The sequence below is a fragment of the Bos mutus genome, chromosome 1 (assembly GCF_027580195.1).
Source record: "Bos mutus isolate GX-2022 chromosome 1, NWIPB_WYAK_1.1, whole genome shotgun sequence".
Taxonomy (NCBI): domain Eukaryota; kingdom Metazoa; phylum Chordata; class Mammalia; order Artiodactyla; family Bovidae; genus Bos; species Bos mutus.
This window is the reverse complement of record NC_091617.1, coordinates 49,758,646-49,775,366: the sequence shown is the minus strand read 5'-3', so window position 1 is coordinate 49,775,366 and position 16,721 is coordinate 49,758,646.

Here is a 16,721-nt window from a genome sequence, read left to right as displayed (position 1 = left end):
ATGTTAAATCAATTAAGAATAAGAAAAAAAATTTTATTTCCTCTTTGCTTATTAATTCTATAATGCGTTTCCCTTTTTATGTAGATCCATATTTTTGACCTATGCCATTTCCTTCTCTCTGAAGAATTTTATTTAAATGTTTCTTGCAAGCAAGTTTATTGGAAACAAATACCCTTAATTTTTATTTGTCTAAGCAAGTCTTTATTTCTCCTTCACTTTTAAAGGGCAGTTTTTCAGGATACCAAATTCTAGATTGGTGTGAATGTTCCTCTCAGTACTTGAATAATTCATTCCATTCTTTTCTTACTTGTATTTTTTTTAATAAGTGAGATGTAATTCTTGTCTTTGCACTTCTATAGGTAAGGCAAGACTTTCCCTCTGGCTTCTTTCATGACTTTATCTTTGATTTTTTGAAGTGTGAATATGATATGCCTATGTGTAGGGTTTTGTCTTGGTGTTTATCTGCTTAGTGTTCTCTGAGATTCCTGGATGTAATTTTGGTGGCTGACATTCAGTTCAGTTCAGTCTCTCAGTCGTGTCCGACTCTTTGCAACCCCATGAATCTCAGCACGCCAGGCCTCCCTGTCCATCACCAACTCCCAGAGTTCACCCAGACTCATGTCCATCAAGTCAGTGATGCCAGCCAGCCATCTCATCCTCTGTCGTCCCCTTCTCCTCCTGCCCTCAATCTTTCTCAGCATCAGGGTCTTTTCCAATGAGTCAACTCTTTGCATGAGGTGGCCAAAGTACTTTAGCATCATTCCTTCCAAAGAAATCCCAGGGCTGATCTCCCTCAGAATGGACTGGTTGGATCTCCTTGCAGTCCAAGGGACTCTCAAGAGTCTTCTCCAACACCACAGTTCAAAAGCATCAATTCTTCGGTGCTCAGCCTTGGGGGAAATTCTCAGCTATTATGACTTCAAAGACTACTTCCTTTCCTTTTTCTCTTTAGCTTCTCCTTTTGGTATTCCCATTACACATGTTACACATTTTGTGGTTATCCCACAGTACTTGCATATGCTGTTCTGTTGGGGGTTTTGTGTATGTATGTCTTTTTTTCTCCTTTTTTTTCACTTTTGGAATTTTCTATTGTCATATTTTTGAGTGCAGAGGTTCTTTCCTAGGTGATTTCCTACCTACTACCGAGTTTCTCAAAGGCATTCTTCATTTCTATTACAGTGTTTTTCATCTCTAGAATTTCTGTTTGATTCTTTCTTAGAATTTCCATCTCTTCACTTACATTATTCATCTGTTTTTGCATTCTGTGTACTTTTACATTAGAGCTCTTAACACATTAGTCATATTTGTCAAAAACTCCTGGTCTGATAACTACAACATTCTTGTGGACTCTCATTCAAATGCTTGTTCAGCCTCCCAGAACTTTTTTTTTTGCCTTTTAGTATGCTTTATGTGTTGAAAGGAAGACATGATGTACTGGGTAGCAAGAACTATACTAAATGGGCCTTTAGTAGTTTAGTAGTAAGATGTGGTGGAGGGGGAAGCATTCTATAGTCCTCTGATTAAGTCTCAGTCTTCTGGTGAACCTTTACTCTTAAATTAAACTTCACCAGTAACTCCCAGGTTTTCTCTCTGTTAGCACAAAATGGATAGAGCAGGTTGAAGTTGTGTGTTTCCCTTCCCCTATGTATGTGCTTTCCTTTCCCTATGTATGTGCTTCCCTCATAGTTCACTTGATAAAGAATCCACCTGAAATGCAGGAGACCCCAGTTTGATTCCTGGGTCGGGAGGATCTGCTGGAGAAGTGATAAGCTACTCACTCCAGTATTCATGGGCTTCCCTTGTGGCTCAGCTGTAAAGAATCTGCCTGCAATGTGGGAGACTTGGGTTCAATCCCTGGGATGGAGAAGGGAAAGGCTACCTACTCCAGTATTCTGGCCTGGAGAATTCCATGGACTGTATAGTCCATGGGGTTGCCAAGACTAGGACACAACTGAGCGACTTTCACTTTCACTTCCCCATGTGGAAGTCTAGAGGGAAAATTGAGTTGAGTATTTCCTTTCTTCCAAGCTATTACAAAGTTACAGAATCTTGTGTGCTAAGTTGCTTCAGTGGTGTCTGACTCTTTGCAACCCCACAGACTGTAGCTTAGGCTCTGGAAAATCAATTTCTCCTGAACGTAGGCCTTGTTAAGAACAGAATGTTCTAGTACATTTCAAATTTACCCCTTTTCATCTTCTCTTGCCAGAAGCTTGAGGAGTTTTTACTCTGATAGTCACTTTATGTACATGGTTGAGCTCCTGAAGCCAAAACTCACAAAACTGTGTTCTCCGACAGTGGGGTTCTGCCTTGAGTTGTTAACACTTAGGGTTGTCCATGCTGAGCTTCCAGAAGTTCATCAATTACAGTTCAGGTTTTCCTACACTGGCATTTGTTCCCATGGCATTTGTGGGTTTCTGCTCTGGAAAATTAGGATTCTCCATTTCTTCTTGTCTGATTCTCCAGGTTTGGAGGCAATTCTGTCTTGAGTGACATCACAGTTTTGATGATTCTAGGAGCTGTTGATTTTTGTTTCTTTAGCTTTTTACACATTATTAGGATGGGGGTGGTTTCAAAGCTACATACATGCTGAACTGGAAACCAGAAATCACGATTCTCATTTTTTTTTTAATTTTATTTTATTTTTAAACTTTACATAATTGTATTAGTTTTGCCAAATATCAAAATGAATCCATCACAGGTATACATGTGCTCCCCATCCTGAACCCTCCTCCCTCCTCCCTCCCCATACCATCCCTCTGGGTTGTCCCAGTGCACTAGCCCCATGCATCCAGTATCGTGTATCAAACCTGGACTGGCATCTCGTTTCATACCTGATATTTTACATGTTTCAATGCCATTCTCCCAAATCTTCTCACCCTCTCCCTCTCCCACAGAGTCCGTAAGACTGTTCCATACATCAGTGTCTCTTTTGCTGTCTCGTACACAGGGTTATTGTTATCATCTTTCTAAATTCCATATATATGTATTAGTATACTGTATTGGTGTTTTATGAGGAAAAATAAGAAGAGTATGAGATAAGTCACTTCCCAAAGATCATACAGGTATTAGAGATAGAATTGAGACCTAGGCCCACTACCCCAAGTCTGAGTTAACAACCTGTCTTGTTATTGTGTAAGAAGAGGCTTGGATTCTTATCCATTCTAAAAGCAAGTGACTAAATTGAGTTACTGACTCAATGTCTTATATTCAGAAAGAATGACATTAAAAGAGCATTCTATTTCTAAGAATTCATCTTGTGTTGTGCTTAGTCACTCAGTCATGTCCAACTCTTGGCGACCCCACAGACTGTAGCCTACCAGGCTCCTCTGTCCATGGGGTTCCCCAGGCAAGAATACTGGAGTGGGTTGCTATTTCCTTCTCCAGAACATATTACTAGATGGGGGTAAAAGGCATCCACCAAGCTTAACTGGAAGTGTTAAAGCTGGGGCACAGCCACATCAATTAATATAAAAACTCATATATACAAACAAGTTTATTGCAATGTGAGTTATTACAGGAAAAAATAAATAGTTGAAATGCACATGCTTGCAAAGGGATATTGAGAAAAGATGTGTTGTCGTTCAGTCGCTAAGTTGTATCCAACTCTTTGCAACCCCATGAACTGCATGCAGCACAGCAGGCTTCCCCGTCTTTCACTATCTCCTAGAGTTTGCTCAGATTCATGTCCAGTCAGTCAGTGATGTCATCCAACCATCTCATCCTCTGTTGTCCCCTTCTCCTCCTGCCCTCAATCTTTCCCAGCATCAGGGTCTTTTCCAATGAGTCAGCTCTTCACATCAGGTGGCCAAAGTATTGGAGCTTCAGCTTCAGCATCAGTCCTTCCATAGAACATTCAGGACTGATTTCCGGTTGACCGGTTTGATCTCCTTGCAGTCCAAGGGACTCTCAAGAGTCTTCTCCAAGCACCACAATAAGTAAGAGCAGAGTTAAATGCTTATGATACTGTAATAAGTGGATGCAGCCATGAAATTAGAAGACGCTTACTCCTTGGAAGGAAAGTATACCTAGACAGCATATTAAAAAGCGGAGACATTACTTTGCCAACAAAGGTCCGTCTAGTCAAGGCTATGGTTTTTCCAATAGTCATGTATGGATGTGAGAGTTGGACTATAAAGAAAGCTGAGCACTGAAGAATTGATGCTTTTGAAGTGTGGTGTTGGAGAAGACTCTTGAGAGTCCCTTGGACTGCAAGGAAATCCAACCAGTCCATCCTAAAGGAGATCGGTCCTGGGTGTTCATTGGAAGCACTGATGTTGAAGCTGAAACTCCAATACTTTGGTCACCTGATGCTAAGAGCTAACTCATTTGAAAAGACCCTGATGCTGGGAAAGATTGGGGGCAGGAGGAGAAGGGGACAATAGAGGATGAGATGGTTGGATGGCATCACTGACTCAATGGATGTGAGTTTGTGTGGACTCTGGGAATTGGTGATGGACAGGGAGGCCTGGTGTGCTGCAGTTCATGGGGTCATAAAGAGTCGGACACAACTGAAAGACTGAACTGAACTGAACTGAATAAGTGAAGAAAACTGACTATAAAACTGCCTGTGTAAAATATAAAGTGAAGGAAAATAGAAAAAAGTACCATTTGTGAGTACTGAGCCCTTGAAAAAATTGTATTACATTGTGATAAATATGTAAAAAGAAATTTTTTAAAAAATACATCAATGGTACTTTTATACAAGTCAGAAACACTGTACTAGTCTTTGGAAAAAAAGGACAACTTTTGTCTCAAAAGTTTAGTTTAAAATTTAGAGTCATAAATATCAGCTTTTGACAGAATATGTCGTTTTTTACACGGAAGTGTATGTTAACATAATGGGTGTTCTCCTTCCTATTACATGTATCAATATTTAAATGAACAGTTCTCCAGAGACTTACTAAAATGGCATTTCATGTTACTTTAAACTAGGTATTTATGGTACAACAATGTAAAGAATAAAAGGCATGAAACATTGGACAATTTTTATAGAAAAGGATTCTAGTAATATGGTTGAGTGCAATGCACCATCAACGCAGGCTTGTATCCACCCTCATTCATTCAGCTCACAGCAGAAAATGCATGTGCCTAAATCCAAGAGAGTAGATAAGTCGGACTTAAAAAGTGTTTCTCTCTTTGGTATAATACTTTTTTTTTTTTTACTTCTTTTTCAATAATTCCTTGCAGCTCTAGCTTATACACAATGAATTGTCTGTTCCTTTATTGAAGTATTGAAGGGGAGGGGTTGGAAGGAACACAACTTTTTAAAGCCAGTACCAAAGAAAATAACTCCTTTTGTGTAAGGAAGGATCAATAGTAGTCTCTGTGTTCTTTCTATTTCTTGTTTGTAATTTCTATTGATGTGTACAAAACCTAGACATTTGGCTTTAAGTGTTGATTTAAAACAATTTTAACAGAAGGAATAGAGAGAAAGAGCAATTTTAACCATCGTTGACCTACTTTCAAAAATTCCATTCTGTTCTTAATTCACAAACCCCAACAAAAGAAAAAAAATCTTGAAGTATGTCTACATGCCAAAACACTGCCTAACTTAAGTTTCAATATTTTTTTCTAGGTCAATGAATGTAATTATGAAAGAGGGCCAACAGGAATTACTTTAAGAAATTTCCAATCATGATAATTATTATCCTATGTCATCTGTGCCTTTAATTATTATTGGGAAATGATTATCTCCCATTGAGAAAGTGGCTGACTACAATGGAAGGAGGAGCATTTCACTTGCACGTCATAGTCCTTTTCCGTTCTTGGACCCTGATTGCCTTTATACCAAACAAAGAATGGAAGTGCCCAAATCCATTAGAATGTCCAGTTTCTTCAGGAATAATCTATTTTTATTTTTAAAAGTCATTATATTTTAGAAATTTATAAGCTGAATAGAAATTTATAAATTGAAATTAAAAAAAAATAAATTGCTACATCTATATAGTAAAGGATTTAATTACTGAAAAATCACATTCAGCAATGTCTACCTAGGCTTAACTTACTTATGGGTTAAAGTTAAAATACATAAATAAATAAATGATGAAAGCAGTCTAGATATTTTTCTGATTGAAACTTGATCTATTCTTTCATTTATTCAACAGCTATTGTTCAGTGTATACGAGGTGTCAGCCACCATGCTAAGAACTGTGAATAAAGGATGTGGAGGAAAAGGCATTATTTCTGCTTTCTTAGAACTTAAAAACTGGAGACAATAAAATATGGAGTGATATGCTCTATAGAGAGATGGAGCAGGAGCTAAGGGCATAAACTGATACATGAAGTTACCCTAGAAATATTTCAGTTCAGTCGCTCAGTTGTGTCCGACTCTTTGTGACCCCACGTACTGCAGCATGCCAGGCCTCCCTGTCCATCTCCCTGTCCAACTCACAGAGTTTACTCAAACTCATGTCCATTGAGTCAGTGATGCCATCCAACCATCTCATCCTCTGTCGTCCCCTTCTCCTCCTGCATTCAATCTTCCCCAGCATCAGGGTCTTTTCAAATGAGTCAGTTCTTCCCATCAGGTGACCAAAGTATTGGAGTTTCAACTTCAGCATCAGTGCTTCCAATGAATATTCAGGACTGATTTCCTTTAGGATGGACTGCTTGGATCTTCTAGTCCAGGGGACTCCCAAGAGTCTTCTCCAACACCATAGTTCAAAAGCATCAATTCTTCAGCACTCAAGCTTTCTTTATAGTCCAACTCTCACATCCATATATGACTACTGAGAAAACCATAGCTTTGACTATATGGACCTTTGTTGGCAAAATAATGCTTCTGCTTTTTAATATGCTGTCTAGGTTGGTCATAATTTTTCTTCCAAGGAACAAGCGTCTTAATTTCATGGCTGCAGTCACCATCTGCAATGATTTTGGAGCCCAAATAAATGAAGTCTGTTACTGTTTCCATTGCTTCCCCATCTATTTCCCATGAAGTGATGGGACCGGATGCCATGATCTTCGTTTTCTGAATGTTGAGTTTTAAGCCAACATTTTCACTCTCCTCTTTCACTTTCATCAAGAGGCTCTTTAGTTCTTTGCTTTCTGCAATGGAGGGTGGGATAGGTGTCATCTGCATATCTGAGGTTATTGATATTTCTCCCGACAATCTTGATTCCAGCTTGTGTTTCATCCAGCCCAACATTTCTCATGATGTACTCTACATAGAAGTTAAATAAGCAGGATGACAATATACAGCCTTCACAGACTCATTTTCCTATTTGGAACCAGTCTAGTGTTCTATGTCCACTTCTAACTGTTGTTTTCTGACCTGCATATAGATTTCTCAGGAGGCATGTCAGGTGGGCTGGTATTCCCATCACTTTAAGAATTTTCCACAGTTTCTTGTGATCCACACAGTCAAAGGCTTTGGCATAGTCAATAAAGCAGACGTAGATGTTTTTCTGGAACTCTCTTGCTTTTCTGATGATCCAGCGGATGTTGGCAATTTGATCTCTGGTTCCTAGAAATAGTAGGTTTATTATCAGGGTTCTCTAGAGAAACAGAACTAGTAGGAATAGATAGATAGGAATTAAGATGTAGGTAAATAGATATAGGTATATGGAAAGAGATGTTGAGATTACAATTATGAGGAATTGATACCCATGATTATGAAGTGGTGGTGATTTAGTTGCTAAGTTGTGTCTGACTATTGCAAACCCATGGACTGTAGCCTGCCAGGCTCCTCTGTCCATGGGATTCTTGAGGCAAGAATACTGAAGTGGGTTGCCATTTCCTTCTCCAGGGTATCTTCCTGACCCAGGAATCGAACCCTGGGTTTGGGTCTCCTGTTTGCAGGTGGATTCTTTACCAACTGAGCCACAAGGAAAGCTCAGAATGATTATGAGCTTGGAGGCTAATGATTAGGATTATGGATGCTAAGTCTCAATTCAGCAGTTGGCAAGCTGGAACCCAGAAGAGCCAATGGGGTAGTTTCTATCCAATGGGAGAAGACCAGTGTTTCAGCTCAATCAGTCAGGCCAAAGTCCTCTCTTATTTAGCTTTTTGGTCTTCAGCTGACTGGTCAAGGACCACCCTCATTCTGGATGGCAATCCACTTTACTCTGCCCTACCCATTTAAATGTCAGTCTCATACAGAAACACCCGTACCCTATGGTCCAGCCAAATTGACACATAAAATTAACTGGTCACAGTGGGTTAGGTCAAGAAGGTTTTCTTGACAAAGAGAAACCTGAACGCTGAAGTGTATTTCATAAATAGTTTATTAATTACTGCTTTCTCATAAGTAAATTATACTGCTAAATATGTAATGTATGTGTGTCTTCAGAACTGAAATGTTTTCTCCCATTTTTAGGGGAAATAATTAGGTCTTCATTATATTAGGTTAAATCCCTAGAGAAGCCAGTATTAGAATTGAATTTATAAAATGAAGATATCACATGGAATATTTCTATTCTATCAATAGAATATACAGTGGTTTTATTTTTAGTACTCTAAAGTTTACAAAATGTTCTCACCTACATTATCTTTTTTTAGGCTACCTTTTTTTTTTTTTTTTTGATTACTTACTGAAAGACATTTATATTTTTAAAATATTTTAGAGAAACAAAATTTTTAACTGGACACAAAAATAATGAAAACACAGATTTGGTATGTGTGGATGGTGTTTGGGTGCTCTCTCTAATAATTTGGTATGTGTTGAATATGTTGTTGTTTAGTCACCAAGTTGTATCCAACTCTTTTGTGATCCCATCAAACTGTAGCCTGCCAGGCTCCTTTGTCCATGGGACTTCCCAGGAAAGAATACTGGCATGTGTTGCTGTTTCCATCTCCAGGGAATCTTCCCGACCAGGGATCAAACCTACGTCTTCTGCACTGGCAGGCAGATTCTTTATCACACAGCCACCTGGGAAGCCCATCTATGGATATAGATAGATCCTAACTGGGGTAACCTTTAGAAAGTCAAAATTTTATTTGAGAGATTACCAAAAGACAAAAATTCTCAGGAAAAAAATTTTTTAAGCATTTAGAAAAAATTAAAATGTTTATTGGTTTAAATATTTTTTTATAGAGAAGTAAATCCATGTGTTCATAATTACTCAGTTTTGGGAATTCCCTGGCAGTCCAGTGGTTAGGACTCTGGGCTTTCACTGCTAAGGGCCCAGGTTCAATCCCTGGTTGGGAAACCAAGATCCCACAAGCCACGCAGGACAGCCAAAAAGGAATAGATAATTACCCAGTTTCTTGCTACCCTATCTCCTCATGTCTTGCACCTTGAGGTTTCTTCACCAGAGTTTTTGTTGCTAAAAAGTACATTGCTGGACTTCCTTGGTGATCTAGTAGCTAAGGATCTTTCTGCCAATACAGGAGACACAGGTTTGATCCCTGGTCTGGGAAGATTCCACATGCTCTGGACAACTAAGCCCATGCACCGGAACTACTGAAGCCCACGAGCCTAGAGCCTGTGCTCTGCAACAAGAGAAGCCACCGCAACGAGAAGCCTGCGCAACACAGCTAGAAAGTAGCCCCCAATCACCACACCTAGAAAAAGCTCTCATGCAGCAATGAAGACCCAGCGCAGTCAAAAATAATTTTTTTTAAGTTCATTGCTTCTTTAGGAACCACAAAAAACTCTACTGTAATTGAAAAGAAAACAGTGATAGCTATTCTCCTTACTGACCCATGAGTTACTACTTTCCTCATTTCCCCCCTTATTAATTTATATTAGAAATAATCTGTACAGATGTTTTAAAAATATATTGAGTCTATTTTATGAGAGCAGAATATGATCTACCCTACTAAAATTATCATTGCATTTGAAAAGAATGTGTATTTTGCAGTCACTTGGAATAGTGATTTATTGAATATTAGAAGTCAAAGTAGTTGATAGCACTGTTCAAACCTTCTTCATCTTTACTGACTTTTTTGGTCTAGTTCTATCAAATGCTGAGAGAGGGATATTAAAACTCCTATGGTGATTGTGTAATTGGTTATCTATTAATTATCTAAATTTTGCTTCATATAACTTGGAGCTCTGTTTATAATTACTTTATCTTTGTAATAAATTGACCATTTCATCTTCATGAAGGATTTCTTTTTATCTCTGGTAATATTTTGTTTTGGAGTCTATTTTATCTGACATTAATATAGCTACTGTAGCCATCTTATTAATATTTCCATGGTATATCTTTCTCATTCCTTTACTTTGGAAATGTCTGTGATCTCATATTTAATGTGTCTTATGGAGTCAGTATATATTTGTTTCATGCTCATTCAAAAGTCTTTCTCTTTTAATTGGAGCCTTTTAGTCTTTCATAATTATGATAATGTAATTATTGACATAGTTAATGTAGTAGGGAGAAAAGTAGTCCTCAAGGTTATTTACTCCCCGACTCCAAGATATTGAAAATGTGATTATGATTAAGGACAAGAAATTAAGAAGTTATCCTTGATTATTTGGATGGACCCATTCTAATCTTATAAATCCTTTAAAGCAGGGAGTCTTTCTCAAATGTGGCCAGGGAGAGATAAAACCACAGTGGAAGACGGTTCAGAGAGATGTGACATGAGGAAGACTTAACCTGCTATTGTTGGATTTGAAAATAAAGGAAAGGAACCAAGAAATGGTAGCATCTAGTTCTGGGAACAGCTCTCATTTTACAGCCAGGAGGGAAACAAGGACCTGAATCTTAACAGAGACCTGAAGGAACTCATCTCTATCATAAATACAGACGATCAGAAAACAGATTCCCTTCTAGAGACTTCAGAAAGGGATGCAGCCTGTTAATGCCTTGATTTTAGTTCACTGAATTCCATGCCATATTTCTCTGTTTTTAATTGAAGTGTATTTTATTAACAATGTTTTTTAGTTTTAGGCGTACAGAGAATGATTCATTTATATATAAATAAATACATATATATTCTTTTTCAGATTCTTTTTCATTATAGGTTATAGCAAGATAGTGAATATAGTTCCCTTGCTATACAGTAGGTCCTTGTTGATTATCTATTTTATATATATAGTAGTACGTATATGATAATCCCAGACTCCTAATATATTCCCCCTTTTCCTCTTTGGTAACAATTGTTTGTTTTGTATGTCTAGGATTCTGTTTTATAAATATGTTCATTTGTATCATTTTTTTCAGATTCCACATATAAGTGATATAATATAATATTTGTCTTTCTCTGTCTGACTTCATTTAGTATGATAACCTCTAGGTCCATTTATGTTGCTTCAAATGCCATTATTTCATTGTTTTTATAGTTGAGCAGTATTCCATTGTGTATAAATGTCACAATGGAGTCATTTGAAAAGACCCTGATGCTGGGAAAGATTGACAGCAGGAGGAGAAGGGGACGACAGAGGATGAGATGGCTGGATGGCATCACTGACTCGATGGACATGAGTTTGAGTGAACTCCGGGAGTTGGTGATGGACAGGGAGGCCTGGCGTGCTGCGGTTCATGGCATCACAAAGAGTCGGACACGACTGAGCAACTGAACTGAACCTGAATATATGTCACATCTTCATTGTGTATATATGTCACAATGTCCACTCATCTGCCAATGTACATTTAGGTTGGTTCCACATCTTGGCTATTGTAAGCAGCGCTGCTACGAGCAAATGGGTCCTTGTATCTTTTTGGATTAGAGTTTTTGTCTTTTCCAGATATATGCCCAAGAGATGGATTGCTGGATCATATGATAGCTCAATTTTTATTTTTTTAAGGAATCTCCATAGTATTTTTCATAGTTACTGCAGCAACCTACATTCTTATCAACCATGTAGGAGGGTCCTGTTTACTCCACACTATCCCCAGAATTTATTATTTTTGGACTTTTTGATGATGGCCATTCTGACTGCTATGAGGTGATATACCTCACTGTAGAGAGATTTGTATTTCTTTAATAATTATTAATGCAGATCATCTTTTAATGTGCTTAATAGTCATATATCTATCTTCTTTGAAAAAAGTGTTTATTTAGGTCTTTTGCCCATTTTTGTTTGGATTGTTTGCTCTTTTGATATTGAGCTATATGAGCTGTTTGCATATAGTGAAAATTAATCCCTTGTCAATCATACTATTTGCAATATTTCCTCCCATCTGTAGGCTCTCTTTTCATTTTGTGATGGTTTCCTTTGCTCTGCAAAAGCTTTTAATTTCAATTAAGTCCTGTTTGTTTGTTTTTGCTCTTATTTCCATTACCCTAGGAAACAGATTCAAAAAATATTGCTGTGATTTATGTCAAAGAGTGTTCTGCATCTAAGAGTTTTATATTAATAGTTCCTAGTCACATGGACAGAGGAGCCTGGTAGGCTGCAGTCCATGGGGTTGCTAAGAATAGGACACAACTGAGCAACTTCACTTTGACTTTTCACTTTCATGCATTGGAGAAGGAAATGGCAACCCACTCCAGTATTCTTGCCTAGAGAATCCCAGGGATAGGGGAGCCTGGTGGGCTGCCGTCTATGGGGTCGCACAGAGTAGGACACGACTGAAGCGACTTAGCAGCAGCAGCAGTCACATATTTAAGTCTTTAAGCCATTCAGGGTTTATTTTTGTATGTGATTTTGTATGTGGGCTTCCATGATGGCTCCACAGTAAAGAATCTGCCTGCAATGCAGGAGACTCAGGTTAGATCCCTGAGTCAGGAAGATCCCCTGGAGGAGGAGATGGCAAACCAGCCTAGTATTCTTACCTGGAAAATTCCATGGAACAGAGGAGCCTGGAGGGTTACAGTATATAGGGTCACAAAGTGTCAGACATAACTGAGTGACTGAACTCACATGGTCTTAGAAAATGTTTTAATGTCATTCTTTCACTGTGGCTGCGTACATGCTAAGTTGCTTCTGTTGTGTCCAACTCTTTGCAACCCTATGGACTGTAGCCTGACAGGCTCCTCTGTCCATGGGATTTCCCAGGCAAGAATACTTTAATGGATTGCGATTTCCTCTTCCAGCGGATCTTCCCAACCCCAGGGATGGAACCCATGTCTCTTAGTCTCCTGCATTGGCAGGTGGGTTCTTTACCACTCTCTACACCTAGGAAGCCCAATTTTCCCAGTACCACTTATTAACACTGAAGAGACTGTCTTTTATCCATTGTATATTCTTCCCTTCTTTGTTGATGATTAGTTGACCATAGGGTTTATTACTGAGTTCTTTATTCCATTGATCTATATATGTTGGATATGTATATTTTTGTGCCAATACTACAATGTTTCAATTACTGTAGCTCTATAGTAGATTCTTGCTGCTTCTCTATTTAGAGAAAACCTTTCAATATTTCTTTTAAGATAGGTTAGCTTGCTATTTATTCCATTTAGCTCATTTTTCATCTTGGCAATTGAGTTCTCTAATTTTGATTGGCTCTTCTTTACCATTTTTAGTTCTTTGTTACAATGATCCACATTTCTATTGATAGATTGTCTTAAGTCCTAACTATATTCTGTTAGTTTTTGCTTGTCTTAGAAATTCTTTATCTCTCCTTCTATTCTAAATTATAACCTTGCTGGGTGGAGTATACAAGATTGCAGATCCCTTTAAGGACTTTGAATATATCTTGCCACTCCCTTCTGGCCTGCAAACTCTGTGTAGAGAAATCAGCTGATCACCTTAAGAGAGTTCCCTTTTAACTAACTCTTTGTTTTTCTCTTGTTGCCTTTTTATTTTTAAGCTTTTTTTTTTATTTTTAAGCTCTTTATTTTTAAGCTTTGCCATTTTAATTATAATATGTCTTGGTGTAGCTCTGTTTGGGTTCATCTTTTTTTGGACCCTCTGTGCTCCGTGTACCTGGCTATCTAGTGTATTTCCTTCTTTAGGTTTGGGAAGTTATCAGCCATAATTTCTTCAAATTTGTTTCAAATCCCTTTTTTTTTCTTTCTTCTCCTTCTGGGATTCCTATTATGCATATATTGCCATGTTTTATATTATCCAATAGATCTCATATGTTGCTTTCATTTTTTTTCATTGATCTTTCTGTTTGTTGTTCTGATTGGGTGATTTTGTTATTCTGTCTTCTGGCTCACTTATTTGTTCTCTTGAGTTATTTAGCTTTCTATTTATTCCATTTAGCTCATTTTTCATCTTGGCAATTGAGTTGTCTAATTTTGATTGGCTCTTCTTTACCGTTTTAGTTCTTTGTTACAATGATCCACTTTTCTATTGATAGATTTTCTTAAGTCCTTCACTGTTTTTAATTCCTCTTTTAGAATCAGGGTCTGCTAGACTGGAGCAGTCAGTATCATTGTTCTTTTAAGGAACTTATTCTTTTAATTGGGAGTAATTCATTTGCTTTTTTATTTTTCTTTTATTTCTCTGATTCAATGAATTTAGGATAAACAGTTGTCTACTGTGGTCTTGAAGCATTGTTTTTATGTGGGAACACCTCTGTGTAGCCTGTCTGAGTTTAATATTTTTGGTGCAAGAGCTGTTTTGAGTATGGATGCTTGCCATGTCTTTTCTGAGTGTATGGTGACCCTTATTTCCTTGATAGGAAGTGAGTTTTGTGTTGTGGTGAACACATCCATCCCTGGATGTTGGGCAAATCCTCCCCTTTGCCCTGTGGATGTCACATCCCTGTCAGGGGCAGGGTGTGCTCCCAGTTGTTGCAGAAGTCCTCAGATCTGATTCTAGGTGGTAGTGTGAAGTAAGAAGGACGGGAGCACTCCCTCTGAGAAAGGGGCCATGGTGTATTCCTTCTCAGGAGATGTCCATCCAGCCATGTTATACTCATGCTACCTGCCATCCACGGTGTGTGTCCCCAAAGATCACTGCTGCTGACACTGCCTTTGGGGTCCATCTCCGCTTGGGGGCTCCAGTAATCAGCTTGGAGTTCCCTTAAGCATGCATGCATGCTCACAAAGTTGCCAGCATGTAAACCCACTGGATCTGAGTCCCCTGAGCCCAAGACCATCAGCCCAGATGGTCCTAAGGGGCAGGTGCAGACTTGGTTCCAGATTCTGCTGGAGCAAAAACCCACTGGAACTACTTCCCCATGCCTACAATGGGATCTCTGGCAATCAGCTCAGGCTTCAGCCCTGCCTGCACATGTGCATGCCCACAAAGTTTTCAGAACCCACGGTCACCCAAGCCGTGGCCCTCTGTGGGCACACTGACAATGAGGTGGCTATGGTGGAGCCATGCCCTTCTCTTCACGTTGTGTTGACAAGGGGGCTCCTATGGCAGACCCAGGCTCTGTCCTGCATTTGCCCTCAGTGTGGCCCAGTCAGACTTCAGGCCCTTTGGGCTGTATCCACACAGCCATTCTCTACCCAGTCCTCTCTCCTGGTCTCTAGACTCTCAGCACCCAGTCACTGCCCACACCAACAGGCACACTTTTTAGGGGAATGTGTGGTAACATGCCCGAGATTGTCTGTGTTTGTCTCTCTCTACACTGTGGTGCTCAAGGCCAGCTCCCACACTTTTCTCTCCTGCTCTGAAACTCCCTGTCTGTTCCAGCAGACCTCCAATCAGTCAAGAAAGTTCCCAGAGTTAGGGAAGCTTTCCTCTCTCACACCTCCTTCCCATGGTGCAGGTTCTGCCCTGAGTTGTCTTTTCCTTTTCCCTTTGTCCTATCCAGTTGCATGGAGATCTTTCTTATAGTTTTGGTTGTATAAGATTTTCTGCAAGCTTTATGTAGATATTCTCTGAGACTTGTTCCACATGTAGATGTAATTTTTTTTTTTTTTATGTATTTGTGAGAGGAGGTGAGCTCTACATCCTCCTCTGCCATCTTGGACCAGTCTCCCATGGCATATTTGTGTTGTTTTAAGCCATAAAGATTGCAATAACTTGTTACAACTACAATAGAAAATTAACACAGATTTTGGTAGCTGAAAGTAGGATGCTTTTGGAAAGAAAACTAAAATGTGGAAATAGATTGGCTATGGAGCTGGGCATTGAGCGCTGGCTAGAAAATTTTGACAAACGTGATAGAAAGGCCTAAATTCAGTGTATTTGCTTAAATGAAAGCAACAGAAGACAGCACTTTGTGATCTTGTGTTCTTTGTCACTGCTTATTGGTCTCATGGAATTTGCTTCAAAAAGCTGAGCGCAAATATTTTCAGTATGTATCATTTTGAAAATGTATGTATCATACTGAAAAAGTATGAAGAAAAAGGGAACCATCTGTTTTTGTTTTAAGACTCTGATAAATTGGAATTTGTAAAGTAACATAACTTACAGAATAAAAATGCTGTTTGTATTTAGCTAAGATTCATAATCATGCAGATGGAGATTGCAGCCATGAAATTAAAAGACGCTTACTCGTTGGAAGGAAAGTTATGACCAACCTAGATAGTATATTGAAAAGCAGAGATATTACTTTGCCAACAAAGGTCCATCTAGTCAAGGTTATGGTTTTTCCAGTGGTCATGTATGGATGTGAGATTTGGATTGTGAAGAAAGCTGAGCACCGAAGAATTGATGCTTTAGAACTGTGGTGTTGGAGAAGACTCTTGAGAGTCCCTTGGACTGCAAGGAGATCCAACCAGTCCATCCTAAAGGAGATCAGTCCTGGGTGTTCATTGGAACAACTGATGCTGAAGCTGAAATTCCAATACTTTGGCCTTCTCATGCGAAGAGTTGACTCACTGGAAAAGACCCTGATGCTGGGAGGGATTGGGGGCAGGAGGAGAGGGGGATGACAGAGGATGAGATGGCTGGATGGCATCACCTACTCGATGGGCATGAGTTTGAGTTTGAGTGAACTCCGGGAGTTGGTGATGGACAGGGAGGCCTGGTGTGCTGCGAT